The sequence below is a fragment of the Columba livia genome, chromosome 3, assembly GCF_036013475.1.
Source record: "Columba livia isolate bColLiv1 breed racing homer chromosome 3, bColLiv1.pat.W.v2, whole genome shotgun sequence".
NCBI classification, from domain to species: domain Eukaryota; kingdom Metazoa; phylum Chordata; class Aves; order Columbiformes; family Columbidae; genus Columba; species Columba livia.
Genome location: NC_088604.1, coordinates 14,540,388 through 14,556,594, shown reverse-complemented (window position 1 = coordinate 14,556,594; position 16,207 = coordinate 14,540,388).

Sequence of the window (16,207 nt, the reverse complement as noted above, 5' to 3'; positions counted from 1 at the left end):
CAATGTTAAGATCCAAGATAATGGTCTTACATAGAAGACTGAAGGAAGGGAGGATACTTCCCAATCAGAGTTAAAGAACAGTGTGCCAGCTGGCACAAAATAGAAAGTAGTAGAAGTTCCTTGAGAAGAGAACAAAAAAAGACTGGGAAAATGCTATGGGCCTGTGATGACGTCCACCAAATCTTAAATGTGCTGTCACAGAATGGGTGTAAGTATTTGAACAAAGTTAAAATGTCACATGTTTTTTAGGCAAACGTAATCAAATAGTCAGAAGTTACACAGGCCAATATTTTGTCTCTTAACATCTTAATACACTTAATACCATGTTTTATTAAATATAATGTATCTTAAAGTGTTACCATGTAGTGCTACTACTGTCTTGGAAGAGAATAGAAGATGTGTACTCAATTTGCACAGCAAAAATACTCCCTGGAAGGATATCATAGATATCTGGTAACATACCAGTACGGCATACTGGGGGAAGAGGGAAAAAGCCTCATGAGCACCAAGTATCAATGGTAATGCCAAACCTATAGAGTCAACCTGGGCATGATGAGTTCAGGCTATAAATGAAAAGATTTATATCCAACAGTGAGGTTCTGTGGCAATATTTTACTAAGTTTTTGAAAGACATAAACTCAACAAACTCAACTATTTTTAAAAATAGTTTGTTTCTAAAAGGGACCACTGAGCCTGTTTGTCACAGTAGGGACACAAATCTAGAGGTTGTATTGTATACCTTTCCAATAAAAGATTATTCTTGGCACAATTTTAGACTGTGTTTATATATTATATAAAAATGTTCTTTATCTACTTTTTCTAGTAATTTTGCTTTTAATACAATTATATGTATACTCACTTTACTTCTTTGAAGGTAAAAAAAACTCTTCTAGCAGGCTTTCATTTGTATTTCATATCCAGTCATTGCATGAATTATGCAGAAGTAATCTTTTTGTGTGTGTGATGCCCTGACAAAAATGAGTTTGTTCAACTAGTAACACCACAGTGCTGGCAGACAGTAATTTCATGAAAGCATTTATTGCTATCAGAGGAAAGAGAAGTGGATAATTAGTACCCTAAGGGAAATATATGAGTGCTATAATTCAATTCCTAAGTGACCTGGCAATTAATAAACAATAATGATGAGGGACAAAGAGCAAAAGGATAAGATATGTTGTAAATGTTTTCAGAAAGGAGACTATGTGAGACAGGAGACAATTTTCAGGGGTCTTGTTGGCCAATAGAGAATTCTTTAATACTCCTACATCTGTAGGTGAACTCTGTGGTATGAAAGAAAATAAGAAAGATAGTCTCAATCCTTTTATGATAGTTAAATGATTAAATAAATAATGTCAACTAATTTTTCATAGCTGAAGCATGCAAAGCTCAGCAGTTTGAGCAAAGTAGTGTTCTCTAACATCTACATTTGCACAAAGCATGGCATGCCTTAGTGAGAATGCTATGAAATAAAATATATTGTCATACAATTTAACAGGTGGTAAAGGAAAAAGACAAAAAAAAATCTTGTATAAAATGTAACTACAGAATAGTATAATGTAACAGCACAATAAGAAGAGATAACTTGAGCTAGTACTGGGAAAACAGATGTTCCTGCTCATCTGTGCTTTACTGTTATCCCTGGATTTTTTTTCCTATTATTTTTAAAGTTAAATCTTAAATATGTATTTATAAGGTATAGGACTGCCTGATTACTGTGCTTAGCCTGGCACTAAATTGTTCAGATAAAGCCTTAGCTGAAAATGCATAAAGATACAGATGGAAAATGTGTGGAAACGTAATCTCATAAAAAAAAAAAAAGAAAGAAATAAAATACATTTCAAGTAACCATGTTTTTGTGTGCACTTATGTAGTTTTATATGCATTATGGTATAGGACAAAGATTTGGTTAAAACACCTTTTCTACCAGTATGCTTCTCTTTCTATTTAAAACAGTCTTCAAGGATGAACATGGTCCAGCTGCCTATTCATGGAAAAACAGACAAAGCGAATATAGAAAACCATTTTTAAAAGCCATGTCCACAAACATCTACGTAGAATCACAGAATAATTTCTAGAATCATAGAATGTCCTGACATGGAACAGACCCACAAGGATCATAGAGTCCAACTCCTGTCTCTGCATATGACAACCCCACAGTTCACACCATGTGTCTGAGGGCATTGTCCAGTCTCTTCTTGAACACTGTCAGGCCTGGGCTCCAGTGCTTCCAGTGCTCCAGCACCCTCTGGGTGAAGAACCTTTTCCTAATGTCCAATCTAAACCTCCCCTGGCACGTCTTCCTGACATTACCTCGGGTTCTGTCATTGCCCACCAAATAGAAGAAATAAGCACCTGCCCCTCCTCCTCCCCTTGTGAGGAAGCTGCAGACTAGAACAAAGTCTCCTCTCAGTCTCCTCTTCTCCAGGCTGAATAAACTAAGTGACTTTAGCTGCTCCTGATACAGCTTCTCATCCAAACCCTTCATCAACTTTGTGGCACTCCTCTGGGGCACTCTCCAATAGCTTTATATCCTTTTTATGCTGCGGCGCCCAGAACTGCACACAGTGCTCCGGGTGAGGCCGCACCAGTGCAAAGCAGAGCAGGACAATCACCTGGCAATCCAGCTGGCAATGCTGTGCTGGATGCACTCAGGACACGGTTGGCCCTCTTGGCTGCCAGGGACACTGTTGGCTCATGTTCAACTTGTTGTCAATCAGAACCCCCAGATCCCTCTTCTCTTGTCTGCAGTGCCTTCCCTTTAAATCAGGACTCAAATTTCTTGTTTAATAAATAGAATACACTTTGTTTCTTATGTAAATCTCTTTTCTGGGAGATGATATAGTCAGAGAAAGATTTCCATTCACAGTAGAAAAAAAAAGTCAAACTGGGACATAGTCAGGAAAGGATCAGATGGAATTAGTCTGAGAAGTCTGGCCAAAGAAGGCAATGAAAAAATTATTTATTCATATCTTCATTAGCACTTAACCCAATTCCCAGGCTTTACTCACAATAGTTTCTTTATATTGTTATTAAAGTTGAATATGGTGATTTGCAAACAAAATGTGAATACTGTTGAATGCTTTTTCTTTTTGACTATACCTATTTTGCATACGGACAAATCACAATGCCAAGAAAGGCTTCAGATTAGATACTTCTGGTGGTTTAAATCAGCAAAATGTAGCCGTCAATAGTTTTGTCATCTCTAAGTGTTCTTTCTACCCTGCACAGCTTTGTCTATTCAGGTGAAAATTTTCAAAGCTTTTGGAACTATACAAAAATATTAGAGAATAACCTCAGTGTCCTCTCCATTCATGCGCTCAATATAAAATGAGGTTGTAATTCTATGTCTGTGTGTGAACAATTGTCTTAGCATAATAGAAGCTCTGTTTGCCTACAGGGCACAGCACTACCAACATTTCATTCGCTTATTTATAAAACAGCCAGTGTCTGAAAAACCACATGAACAATTTAATTTTATTTTTTTTTTATTTTGAGTATAAAAGAAGAGCAAGCAATTCCAGATATATTAGCTTTCTTCCATATTCTTATCATTGCAGAAATTTAGATGAAATTATCAGGACAGAAATCAAATGCTAACTTAGAATAGCCACCACTTTTCCAATGAGTAAAATTAGTGGTGTTAGAACTCGAACTTTGCTCATACTGAAAGCATTATCCACATTGACAAAGTTCCAAGTACTTTTCTTGAGGTCAAATTCCATGGCTGTCCACATCAATTTTCCTTGATCTTCTTCCCACGGTGTTTTGAGAACACACCAAGTAGCACTTCAAGTGGAGAAATCTAAGACACATCTGGGCCCTTATAGATGTCTTCAGGCATTCCTATACTGTATCTGGGTGATGGTCACATCTGAACCACATATTTTAACAATGTTTCATATGTCATCCATGGAGAAACCTCTTACTTTTCTTCCAGAGTATTTACCGTTTTATTATTATGACAAGATCATTATCAGCAGCCACCTTAACAAATAGTTCACTGACTGGATATTCCAACAAAGGAATAGAATGAAGACCAGAGAAAGATTTAGATAAAAAATAGTAGGATGATGCTGGAAAGTGTTTCAGAAGGTCCTCAGCAACTGGGGCATTATAGCTTGTGATTATTCTCAGCTACTACTGAGTAAAAAAAGTATTTTGTACTCTTATGTCAAGGACACTTCTGGAACAGGATGAGTCCTTTTGGTACAGACACATGACCAGTTCAGTGGTGAACTATGCCAAGCAGCAGTTTTGGTATGTTTACTTCTCTGCCTATTCATCACTGACGCATGCTGCTCATCATCAATATGTATTAGACCTGGAACCATGCAGATCACCCTGCAGATCTTTTCAGGACTCACTAAAGTTAGGACTCATTCAGTCAATAGTGTCTACTAGCTACAAGTAGGTCACTGCCTACACAGCAATCAGGCAACAGCTGAGTCTTCTCCCACTCAGATGAGATGCAGAATAGCCAATCTGTGCTGAGTCCCACAAGCCTCTGAGAACCTTGACTCTCATCATCTGAGAAATAGGAGTAGACCTCTGGTTAGGTTATTTGTGGGTCACTCACTGTTTGGAGACTGGGATGAGGTAATGGGATTCAGACAGAGAATGCTGAAAGTTAGCTATGGAAAAAGCATTAATAATCCAAAGAGAAAAAAGTACTAGGATGGTCTTCATTTCTAAGATCAAGCCCAGAAAAAGGCTTCACACTAAAATCCTCATTGAATTCAGGACCTTGACTGAAATTTTCAGGATGTTGTATAACACAGCTTCCAGTACAGCGACACATACTTGACTTCAGGCCACACATGCAAGATAAATTTGCCTTAAAACTGTGTAAGAGCACACATGCTACTCTATTTAAGTATGCTATGTGAGCAAGCTCAGCAAGGAATGGTGACCTTACACGTCTTTCCACAGACTTGCTGTTCTAGAGATTCATGAGGAGCTCACCGTCTTTTAGAACACTTTCAGTCAGTGGCAGATGCAATCTACTGGACCATATAGAGATGATCTTTCTATTTCTGTTTTGTATTTCACCTTTAGGATGGTAAAGACTTTAGAAAGACTGGCAAATAAACAGATAATTTCTAATGACCATATGAGCTAATAGTCCAAACTTAAGCCTGGAGACCTGGAGTTGTATCACAGTATCACAGTATGTTTGGGATTGGAAGGGACCTCAAAAGATCATCTAGTTCAATCCCCCTGCCAGAGCAGGAACACCTAAGTGAGGTCATACAGGAACATGTCCAGGCGGGTTATGAATGTCTCCAGGGAAGGGGATTCCACAACCCCCTGGGCAGCCTGTTCCAGTGCTTCGTCACCCTCACTGAGAAGAAGTTTCTTCTCAAATTTAAGTGGAACCTCTTGTGTCCCAGCTTGATCCCATTACCCCTTGTCCTATCATTGTTTGCCACCGAGAAGAGCCTGGCTCCATCCTCATGGCACTCACCTTTTCACAGAATCACAGAATCACAGAATCGACTGGGTTGGAAGAGACCTCAGAGATCATCGAGTCCAACCCTTGGTCCAACTCTAGTCCGTTTACTAGATCATGGCACTAAGTGCCATGTCCAATCTCAGTTTAAAAACCTCTAGGGACGGCGAGTCCACTACCTCCCTGGGCAGGCCATTCCAATGCCTGATCACTCTCTCTGTAAAGAATTTCTTTCTAATATCCAGCCTAAATTTCCCCTGGTAGAGTTTAAGCCCATGCCCCCTTGTCTTATTGCTAACTGCCTGGGAGAAGAGACCAATCCCCACCTGGCTATAACTTCCCTTCAGGTAGTTATAGAGAGTGATGAGGTCACCTCTAAGCCTCCTCTTCTCTAGACTAAACAACCCCAGCTCCCTCAGCCTCTCCTCATAGGTCTTATGTTCAAGTCCCTTCACCAGTCGTGTTGCTCTTCTCTGGACCCGCTCCAGCACTTCAATGTCTTTCCTGAACTGAGGGGCCCAGAACTGAACACAATACTCCAGGTGTGGCCTCACCAATGCAGAGTACAGGGGAAGGATCACTTCCCTTGTCCTGCTGACCACGCTGTTTTTGATACAGGACAGGATACCGTTGGCCTTCTTGGCCACCTGGGCACACTGTTGGCTCATGTTGAGCTTCCTGTCAATTAGTACCCCCAGGTCCCTTTCTGTCTGACTGCTCTCCAGCCACTCTGTGCCCAGCCTGTAGCGCTGCAGGGGGTTGTTGTGACCAAAGTGCAGCACCCGGCATTTGGCCTTATTGAACTTCATCCCATTGGAATCAGCCCATTTTTCCAGTCTATCCAGATCCCTTTATATACTTATAGACATTAATAAGGTCCCCCCTTAGTCTCCTTTTCTCCAAACTAAAGAGACCCAGCTCCCTCAGCCTTTCTTCATAAGGGAGATGTTCCACTCCCTTCATCATCTTTGTTGCCCTACGCTGGACCCTCTCCAGCAGTTCCCTGTCCTTCTGGAACTGAGGGGTCCAGAACTGGACACAATACTCCAGATGGGGTCCGACCAGGACAGAGTAGAGGGGAAGGAGAACCTCTCTCGATCTACTAACCACCCACCTTCTAATACACCCCAGGATGCCATTGGCCTTCCTGGCCAAAAGGGCACAGTGCTGGCTCATCGTCATCCTGTTGTCCACCAGGACCCCCAGGTCCCTTTCCCCTACACTGCTTTCTAATAGGTCATTCCCCAGCCTATACTGGAACCTGGGGTTGTTCCAGCCCAGATGCAGGACTCTACACTTTCCCTTGTTAAATTTCATTAGGTTATTCCCCACCCAACTCTCCAGCCTGTCCAGGTCCCACTGGATGGCAGCACAGCCTTCTGGCATGTCAGACACTCCTCCCAACTTGGTGTCATCAGCAAACTTGCTGACAGCGCACTCTATTCCCTCGTCCAAATCGTTAATCGTTAATATTGGCCCCAGTACTGACCCCTGAGGCACTCCACTAGATACTGGCCTCCAACTAGACTCCACACCATTGACTACTACCCTCTGGCTTCTCTCCTTAAGCCAGTTTGCAACCCATCTCACTACTCTATTGTCCAGACCACACCTCCTCAACTTAGCAACTAGGATGCTATGGGAGACTGTGTCAAATGCTTTGCTGAAGTCAAGGTAGACCACATCCACCGCTCTGCCATCATCCATCCACCTTGTTACATTCTCATAAAAGGCTATGAGATTGGTCAAGCATGACTTACCCTTGGTAAAGCCATGCTGACTGCCCCTAATAACCCTCTTATCCTTGATATGCCTTGAGATGGCACCAAGGACAAGCCGTTCCATTACTTTCCCAGAGACGGAGGTGAGGCTGACCGGTCTATAATTACCCGGGTCCTCCTTCTTGCCCTTTTTGAACACTGGAGTGACATTTGCTTTCCTCCAATCCTCGGGCACCTCTCCCGTTTCTCAAGACTTGGCAAAGATGATCGAGAGCGGTCTAGCAATGACTTCAGCCAGCTCCCTCAGCACCCGTATTTGCATTTCATCAGGACCCATGGATTTATGGATGTCCAGACTACTTAATTGCTCCCTAACCCAGTCCTCATTGACTAAAGCAAACTCCTCCATTGACCTGGCTTCATCCGGGGTCTCAGGGGTACAGGGCTCCCCAGGACAGCCTCCGGCAGAGTAGACAAAGAAGGCATTCAGTAATTCTTCCTTCTCTGTATCTTCTGTCACCAGGGCACCCATCCCATTAATCAGTGGGCCTACATTGCCTCTGGTATTAGTTTTATCTGCTATGTATTTAAAAAAGCTCTTTTTGCTGTCCTTGACCCCTTTCGCAAGGTTTAATTCTAAGGAGGCCTTCGCTATCCTAGCTGCCTTTCTACATCCTCTAACAGCAGCCTGCCTATCTTTTGTTTATCAAGTTTTTGCAGTCACATATGGAAGCTACAGCATCATTCTTGCATTTCAGCTGTCTTGAAGGGCTAGGTCAGAGTATGTCCTTCGTTTGTTCTTGCTTTTCCTGAGTACTGTTGAGATCATAGCCTGAGGAGAACTTCTGAGTCTATTTAATCTTTAAGTTTTCAAAGTGTTTCAGTATCAATATTCAGTACTCAGTGTCACTAAAGAGGACTGTTTTCTTAATATTTTGTAACAGACCTGCATACTTACCAAAAGCATATGCCAAAAAGAAGGTACAGATGTTGTGACATACACAAGGCATAATCAGTGTGCAGCAGGCTCCACAGATAACAACATGCTGCTGTGCTTCAGGAGCTTAACGGATTTATGTTACCAGTCTCTTCTATTTGGACATGATCTCCTGTTCTCCTCAGCCTTCTTCAAATGTGCGAGTTCAGCTTTTTGTAGCATGTTGCCATGTAGGTGCTTTGTGTTAATGGTTGAGGGTTTATGTGGGGCAATATGGCATCAGTGAAGTCCTGTTGCTTGTACAATAAGTTACACAAAACTAAGCAAGGCTAGGCAATAGTGATGTAGGTTAGCTCTCTAAGTGTCTTTAGTGATGTGGGGTAGGGTTAGTTCTTTAAGTGTCAAGTGTTAGTTCTTTAAGAGTTAATTATTTAATTGTCAATTCCTTGTATCAATACAACTAATTTTTAATGAATCAAATACATTAAGCCAATAATAAATGCATATAATTGCAATAATTGCCTAACAATAACCTAAAGTGAGATAGTTCTTCTGAAAAAGTGGAGGATTATAAGCACTAAAATATCAGAACAGTCCTTCCTGTAAGGTCTAGCCCTGATCTTTCCCTATATGATAATGTGATAAATGTTCTAATAATTGCTCTGCAGCTTCTGATCATTACACTGTATTGTTAGTTAGCAACTGGGATTGCACTTGGATTGAAAAAATTGAAGCCACATACACAGAATAATAGACTGTTCTATGTGTTAATTATATTTATTTGGCTCCAGCCAGCAAGATAAAACACTTAATTTAAAAAATTAATAATCACAAAACAGCAATTCATCACTATACCTCATTTCTGTGGTAAATGTTATAAATTAAAAAATAAACAGTAGAGGAAACTATATATAAAGAATCCCAGAGGGTTTAAAACTATTCAAAATGGATCATAATTTAACAGACGAACAACTGTAATATCACTTTATTGATGGATTGTGCTGACAAGTTGTGACTGTGCAAATAAATTATATTTTTTAAAACTCAGAAGCAAATGAATGATTTTTTTTTTTAATGGTGTTATTCAAATTCAGTTCTTAAGCATTGTAATTTTGTGTTTGCCTTTATCAGAAAAAAGTGTCACACCACAATTAAACATTGACTAGTCATCCTTAATTGATGCAGGAGTTCATCCTCCTTTCATTGAAATTAGAAGCAAAATTTTATATACTTAATAATGAAAATAATGTTTCTATTGGATGGAAACATGATGTGTTTAAAATAAGATACAGATTTAGAATACAGAGATTATACCTTTTAATATCATAGAATCATATCATAAAATCATAGAATCATTTAGGTTGGAAAAGACCTATATGATCCTCAAGTCAAACCATAAACATAACACTGTCAAGTGCACCTCTAAACCATGTAGCTAAGTACCTCACCTACACATCTTTTAAACAGCTCCAGGGTCGGTGACTCTACCACTTCCCTGGACAGCCTGTTCTGATAACTGACAACCCTTTCTGTGAAAAAGTTTTTCCTAATATCCAATCTAAACCTCTCCTGGTGCAACTCGAGGCCATTTCCTCTTGTTCTATCACTTGCTACTTGGGAGAAGAGACCAACACCCTCCATGCTGCAACCTCCTGTCAAGTAATTGTAAAATGTGATAAGGTCTTCCCTCAGCCTCCTTTTCTCCTGGCTAAACAACCCCTATTCCCTCAGCTGCTCTTCATCAGATCTGTGCTCCAGACCCTTCATCAGCTTCATTGCCATTCTCTGAACTTGCTCCAGCATCTCAATGTCCTTCTTGTAATGAGGGGCCCAAAACTGAACACAGAATTTGACATGAAGCCTCACCAGTGCCCAGTACAGAATCACAGAATCACAGAATCACAGAATGTCAGGGATTGCAAGGGACCTCGAAAGACCATCTAGTCCAATCCAGAGCAATCCAAGCCAGAGCAGGAACACCCAGATGATGTTACACAGGACACGGGGACTATCACTTGCCTAATCCTGCTGGCCACAATATTCCTGATACAAGCCGAGATGTTGTTAGCCTTCTTGGCCTCCTGGGCACACTGCTTATTCATATTCAGCCTGAATATCATTTACTGTGTGAGGAAAAACATGGGGGATTCTATAAATAGAGATATAAGGGAAATGAATACTCAGTTTAAAGTTAATTATATATGCAGACTCTCATATTGATGAATAAAATAATCTGTAGTTTCAGATTTAAACCAATGTGGTCTAACAGTACATTAAATTTGAGACTCCTTTCCAAGATCCAATTTATTTGTCTTGGGCATTCTCTAGCAACCAAACTGCAAGACAGGCCATGCAGAGAGTATACAATTACATTATTGTCTAGTAGTATTCAACAGAAAATACAGACTACCATCTTGCTGATAAAAGCTAAAATGTGTATTAATCTAATAAAATTATTTGGTAAGCTAATTTACAAAGTCTTCTACTGTGGCAAACACTGGTGCCTGTATATCAGGTCCAAAAATAGTAAGTGATATCACTTTTCGAATTAGGTTTTCTTTTGTTTCTTTGTTTATCCCCTGAGAACATTGTCAACTGGCTCAACGCACTCATTGGTCCTCTAATTCAGGATATCCACAAAGTAGAATGGTATAAACATAATCTTCAGTTGTCATTTGAAGTTTTCTTTCTTCTTAGAAAGATGTAAGAAAAAAAAAAAAGTATTTTTTCACTAGTTCAGTCTTTACTTTAAATCCAAAATTTTAACTTAGAAAATAGATGGTAATGTGGGACAGAGTAAGACCATGAAAAGAACAAAGATAGCTATAAATTTAATAGTTGTACTTGTTAGTGTCACGCCCAGTTCTACAACATTGCCACCCCTGATGTTACATATGGGAATAGACATGTTAACTCAGATGCTATGAAAAATGAATAAAAAAACAACAAAGTGCTTACACAATCACAGTCTGCAATTATTTTTTTATGGAATTTTTAAACTCAGAGAAGGATTTTGTTGATGGTGATAAGCAGAAGAGTACCACAGTAATGACAAAAAATCCAGTTTAATGTAATTTACAGCTGCCTGGGGAGACTCACAATTGATGGTCAAGGAGGAATTTAAAAGCATTGAAGCTATGTTGTGCCTAAGCTTATTACACCTGACACATTCTGAACTGGATGTGAAAAAGCTGTAAATCTTACTTTTGGAAACATTACTAGCATTTAAACAGACCATTAAAACCTTCATAAGCATTTGTCAGTTTTTAGGTATATAAGCACTCAGTGACATACAAACCAAGATATTTCACACAATGGAAGACAATATAATATCAAATGGTCAGGCACTCAGATTTTTTATGCCAGCAATGACCAATAAATCAGTTTCCAGTTGTCATGCTAGCAGTAGCTTAAAAATTATCATATCTTTAAAGGATGGGAATGAAGCTTCTTTCTGCTCTCAATTCTACTCATACTTTTACATTAGGCAGTTATTGGATAAAAAAACCCTACAGAATTAATACAAGGAAGGAATAAAACTCGCTCTTGATGTTTCTCCTTAAAACTCTTTCTCATTACAAGAATTTTAATAAATAGAGTTTCTGCCTTTCTTTAAAACAGATGAAAGTGAATCAGCTGTTTTCCACTCATGATTATAACTAGCTTTTTAAAAACTACACACTTGCTCAGAAATGAGTTCACACTGGCTGAATTAAAAAAAAAAAAAAAAAGCAACTTAAATCTGAGCCTTTCAGCTGTACTAGAAATGTATTATACGTCTAGTCTTGAAGAACATAACCGTCACATGTGGATCTCAATATGTGGAGCATGTATGTGCCTACTCTGAACATCAGTTGAAGCTAACAAGAACTAATGCCATTTCTGTTGGAGTCCGTTGAGATTTTAGCTAACTCAAAAAATAACGCCATGCAAACTATTTCAAGAAATTAGTATCTGAATGTGAATCCAAGGAGTAATGAGTAGCATGTTGGTAGTAAAACTTTGCTATTTACCATATTCAGAATATATTTTACTTGAATTTCATCTAATTAGCAAAATATGCCATATTTCTTTAAAGTGATGGCAAGAATAGTGTAGATCATTACCAAGGACATAATTGTTTTCTGTGCTTTATCATGTATGTATATGAATGCTATTTAAAGACCCGGAAAGGCCAGAAGATAATTTTAGTCATCATTTACTGAAATGGTGAATTTCTCTACTGAAAGAGCCCAATTATAAGCACCTGGTCATATCACCATCTGTTCCCAAACAAGTTGACAAGTTAAGGAGGCTTACACTTTAAATTCTCCATCAAAGTAGAAGACTTTTATAAAATGGATTACAATAATCCCAATTTAGAATAGAGATCAAAGTGTCTATTTTGTGATCTAAGCATACACTTGAATTTTCCTTGTCATGTGTTGTGAATCAGGTAAAAACAGCAATAAGAAAATGGAGTTTAAATCATTTCTCCAAAATTAATCATAATCCAGATAGCTGTGTTTCTAGATTGTGTTTGGAAAACAGCTTATATGGAAATTTCATGTGAAAATTAGTGCTTTGTAAATTTGTCCTTTAGTGGTTTACATATGACTTGAAAAAACAATTCAAATTAACCTTTTTTCCATCACTAGATGTAGTTAATTATGAATTACAGCTGTGTTTTAAATGAGAAAATGAATTTATGGTATTTTTTCAATTCTCTTTAGGCCTTAAGTTTGACATGAAACCAAAACATCATCATAATTACTCCATATGAAACCTACCTTTCTACTTGTCTGTGTAGTTAGTTTTGTATATCTTTATATTGAATCTAGGCATTTATTTTTCAAGAAATACATATAGTATTGTGAACAAGTCTCTTGATTCAAGAAAGTCAAATGAATGGGTCTTTTTACATCTGTTCATTACTGTCTGTTATTTATATCTTAATCCAGTTATTGGTGCCTTGCCCATCTCACAAGTATGTACATGAACCAAACATATAACCACAGTACTCAGTCTTTAAGCTTACTGAAAGATACATGTGTTACATATTTGACATAAAGTTCAGTTCCAGGAATCTAACATTTACATGAAAATATCCATTCCATTATATGGAATGTCTAGACTTCACAGTTTCAGGAACAATCCAAAACCAATTCATACTATCTCTAAATGCATTGAAATAAAAAAGATACAAGCATTTATTTATTTATTTATTTTTAATTTTGCTTTTAAAACTGATGTAATGACTGTCATCATTTTTGAATGGACAAGAATGACAATCTCAGAACTTGAGATTTACTTCAGGTACCAGTCGTGGAGGACTCTCTTATTAGTTGAGAATAGAGGAATCGATTTTATGAAGGAGTACATTTTAAAATTAAAACTGTTAAGAACAGTCATTGCTTTACTAAAATGGGAGTGACTATGCTAAGGACATTAAGTAATGTTAATATGGGAGTAAATACAGAAGAACTGTCACAAACTTTTTGAGAACTAATCAGTGTTCCTGAAAATCTTTTCAGACTGATTGATTGAGATCAATGATTCTGTTGTTTATATTTTTTGCTTCATTAAAGCTGTATGGAGAATAATTTAATTTTGGAGGATTCTAATTTCATTCTTACTCTCTTGCTATTACTCCTCCATTCTAAAATGACTTAAGTGAAGCTAATTGAAACACTTTTTTGCAAAATGAAGTTTGTCCAAAGGATCAGGTTTTTAATTAGTCTTCCTTCAAAATAACTAAAAAATACAACCTGAAATTTCATTTTCAATAGACACTCTTCCACAAACATTTGTTTTGACACAACCATTAAAAATAGTTTACAAAAAATGTATGCCATGTTCACTCTTTTCATTTTCTCTTGATAGAGTAGTCTCTGATCATTGTCTAGGGTTAAAAATTACAATGAACCAAAGAAGATATAATTTTGTGAAGAAGAAGAAAGATTCTAAACAGATAAATGAATATGTTTAAGCAATAGTTTGAGATTTTTCCAACAGGAATCATACAGAATTTCAATCCAAATTTGCAAATAATTTGAATTAACTCAAAATTTTATTTTTCAGCAGATAATATTTTCACATGCAAATGTACATCAAGCTCTAGCTACCTGAGAATCTAGTTGCTGCATCACTAACTTCTTGTTCATCCACCTTTTACTTGCAGCAGCTGTTGTTATTACTGCTGCTCTATCTCCAGTCTCACAGTGGTAATGCAATATGTGCTTCTCCTTACAGTCTTGGGGTGCCTATTATGAAACAAAAAATATCACAACAATGTGATTGCAAACACTGATTTAGTTTTTCCCAAAACTGCTAATTAAGAATAGCTGAAAAGGGATTCAGGATCCTAGATACATTAGCACTTTGAACGATACACTATCCCAATGTACTTCTAACAAGTGGCCCTCATCTACCCTCCCTCTTTCTTCCACATTTTTTCTACTCTTGTTTCTGCTTCCGCTAACAGAACACATGCCTTTAACATCTCCAGAAAAGCTGGAGATGTTTTATAGTGGCAAGGAAAGGGTAATTCTTTGTCTTTGTGGGGATAGAATGATAGAATAGTGGCCACTTTTATTTTCTTGTTTGTTAAAAAGTATAAACGTCAAGCCAGGTAGCCAATGATACAGCCTTTCAGCTCAGCTGAGAAGATGACAAGCATATCACAGTCAAAAATAGGCAGAAGGGGATAAGGGGTGGCTGCAGAAATGAGAAGGACCTTGGCAGTTCCAATATGCATGAGTTCATATTGCAGTAGGCAGTCATTAGGACACATGAGAATAATTTTTTTTCATACCTAGGTAACATCTGCCCTCTCTGTTGAGCTCATAAGGCTGTTGTTGACTTGAAGGGTTATTTACGTTTTTACATAAATCAATCTACTAGATATTGACAGTGTGACTGCAGACTCAGTTCCACTCTGGTTTCTTCAGTATCTTTGCCATCACACCCCTTTGTACCCCACACATCACTAGTTGTATAAGAGAGGTCACTGTATCTCCAACAGCTCCCAAACTATCTCTTCTGTTAAGCCAATGGAGGCGTGAAAGACTCCTGACTGATGTCAGTTCATAGATAGGGCACCTGCTGCTACCAAATCCAAAACAGTAGCTGGTAGTTAACCAGCATCTCTTCATCCTCTACATTTTAAACCATAAAATTCTCCAAATGAATTTGATCTGTTTTGATATCCATTTTGCACTGTGCATTTTGTGTTTAATAGAGCCTTATATGATTCATTGTTTGCTGTAGAAGGGTAATCATATTTTTTGGCCCTTCAGAGTAAGGTAGTACAAATGACACAAAGACTAGAGCTGGAAAAACAAACTCCAGAGCTGCCAGATGGAGTTTTTGGATCCCAAAGGCTGCAGGGCTTGGATTTTAAATACTGCTGGATCTGGATTCCCAGCTACAGGCAGAGGTTCAGGCGAGTAGCTGAAAGAAGCTGCACTGTCACATTTCAGTGACATCAAGGGAAGGAAGGAGAAAAAAAAAAAAAAAAAGATAGGGACTTCTTTAATGACTTGCATCTGCTGTCTATGAAATATCCCAGTGCAGGCCAACAGTTGTCAAAAATTTACATAAAATATTCAACCAGGATATCCCTTGTGATTTTGCACTTCTGGTTCCACAGATGAGTGAACTAGTCTCAGCTGGCACAGGTAGCAGCCATGGCTTTACTGGGACTTCCACTCCTATTCTTTTTTATTATGTGTGCCTTTTGCTTTTGCAAATACCAAACAAGAATCAGACTCCAAATAAAGAAGAGTGATTTAAGCCCATTCCTTCCTGAAAACTTATTCCCTGGCCATCTGGCATCTCCTTAGGTGGTAAGTAAAGATGTCCTGGTGATGGATGAGGTGGCATTCATGAACTTTATGAGCCATGGTAATAAGAATATAAGTTCTTTGCCAAGTAACAATGGCACAATGGCTTCATTAATCTTGCCTGGCCCAGTACCATGAATATACAGATCTGTTTGCCAGTCATAGTCTAAGGAGATGTGGACTAGGCCACCACGTATTTTGCTAGGCCATCTGGCAGTGGTGGTAGCTATCCACAGAGACAAAAAATGTTCTATAAAACAGTGGACTACTATCCTTT